We start from the raw sequence: 2,316 nt of genomic DNA on the forward strand, positions 1-2,316 counted from the left end.
TAGATAGCTCAGCATCCGCTTCGTGCATAAATTAATTAGTTAAATTTAATTAAGAGCAGAAATTAATGTGTTTACGACGCAGCGCTCGGATTGTACAGCGAACAGGAAATCAAGCGAGGTGACCTTCTACTGCTGCTGCTGCTGCTGCTGCTGCTGCTGCTGCTGCTACTGCTGCTGCTGCTGCTGCTGCTGCTGCTGCTACTGCTGCTGCTACTACTGCTACTGCTGCTGCTGCTGCTACTACTACTGCTGCTGCTGCTACTGCTACTGCTGCTGCTGCTACTGCTGCTGCCGATACTGCTGCTGCTGCGGTTCGTGCTGCTGCCGATGCTGCTGATGCTGTTCGTGCTGCTGCTGCTGCTGCTGATGATGATGATGATGCTACTGCTGCTGCTGTTGTTGTTGTTGCTGCTGCTGCTGCTGTTGTTGTTGTTGCTGCTACTGTTGCGATTCGTGCTGCCGCTGCTGCTGCTGCTGCTTCTGCTGCTGGTGGTGCTGCTACTGCTGCTGTTGTTGTTGCGTGTGGTTCTGTTGTTGTTGTTGCTGTTGCTGTTGCTGTTGCTGTTGCCGCCGCTGCTGCTGCTGTCTTACTACTACTACTTCTACCGCCTAACATGGTTCCCGTATCGCCATATATAGTTGTGAGAGATTTTGGTAGGGTGACATGACTGCACGTATTGTGGTGACCGCTTTCGCTTCCGCCATAGAGGTCAGTTTGACCACTGTCCGTACACCGTGCGTGCACTGTCCGTGCACTGTCCGAGCCGCAGCGTTTGCACTGCCAAATGTGCAGGTAACCAGGTAGGCAGGCAGCCAGGTGGGCAGGTAGGTAGGTAGCTAGGCAAGCAGGTAACAAGGTAGGCAAGTAACCAGGTAAGCAGGGTTCTAGGTAGGCAGGCAGCTATGCGGGCAGGTAACCAGGTAGGCACGTAGGCGAGTAGGCAGGTAACCAGATAGGAACGAGGGCAGGTATGCCTTCGTGTGGCAGGCTGGCAGGTGGCGATTTTCACCCCACCTCCAGCTTTGTGTGGAACAATCGCCGTGTTTGTAGAGGCGTTAGCTCTGTGAGTGATCAGAGAGCTAGGTGTCTAACAAGCTCGGTCCGTAACGCGAGCGTGTGTGTGTATATTATGCGTGCTTCCAGACATACACAGACACGTGATATTTTCTCACTAAAAGCGCGCTGTTGTGGAGCGCGAGGCCGTGAGCCTACCGATGTGAATATATCGAGAGAAGTCTAGTTAATTTCAGGCTTGTAGGTTGCCCCTCCCCCGCACCCCCTCTGGCGGGGCAAGTCGTCGGGCTGCACCAGTTGCAAAACATTTACATGGTAGGCCCATTACCCTACTGCGCGAAACCCGTTGCAAAGACCGGAAAATGTCGCCGCAGAAATGTCACCAATATAGGACAAGCAAAGACAGTGTTCTACTTGTGACGTTTCATGAATCATGTACAGTATCTACTGAGTAACGTGAAATAGATGGTCATTCGCATTATAAAGGATTCAAATGGGTTTTTTTCTCAGCATAAAACGGATTACCATACTTGCCTACGCGCTAATTTTTTTATGCTCATGTAGGCCTACGTAGTCGAATTGGTATTTCCGATTTCAATTTTTACAGATCTATCGAAATTGAGTGATCAGCCTAGGAAATGATATTCAAAGACGTATTGAAAGAATTCGAATGCGGAGAAACCCGTCGGAAATAAAATAAATGTATAAATACGCAAACGCCCGAGACTATAATGGGAGTGACTGCGTTTTTAACTCCACAATGCAACGGAATGCACCCACAATGCACCGCAGGTTTCGATCTAGATTTTTTTTACTCGCAAAAATTCTCCGAGCTACCCCCATTATTTCCGAACCTCGGGCATATAGAGGTTATAACTAGTCGCGCTTCTGCGAGCGTGGTCCAGTTGATGCGTAAAAAATATTCACCCCCCCCCCCGATTATTGTCCCGCGAAAAGAATGGAACGCCAGCTAGCGGCCATCGCCGTTACTATTATTACCGTGTCTGTTATGTTAGGCGGCAGGCAATTTTTTTATATCAAAAAACCTGCTCCGGCAATGAAATTGCGAACCGGTACTTGAGGCATTGTGTGGAGGTAGCAAGGAGAGGATGGTGTGCTGACGTAAGCTGTATGATATGCAGCGCCTGTTGTCTCATATCAAGGTTATACACAGCAGCGAACGAGAGAGAGAGAGAGACAAAGAGCGAGAGAATGAGAGAGAGAGCGAGAGAGAGAGAGAGAGAGAGAGAGAGAGAGAGAGAGAGAGAGAGAGAGAGAGAGAGAGAGAGAGAGAGAGAGAG

The sequence above is a fragment of the Priapulus caudatus genome, unplaced genomic scaffold (assembly GCF_000485595.1).
Source record: "Priapulus caudatus unplaced genomic scaffold, Priapulus_caudatus-5.0.1 Scaffold79, whole genome shotgun sequence".
Taxonomy (NCBI): Eukaryota; Metazoa; Priapulida; class Priapulimorpha; order Priapulimorphida; family Priapulidae; genus Priapulus; species Priapulus caudatus.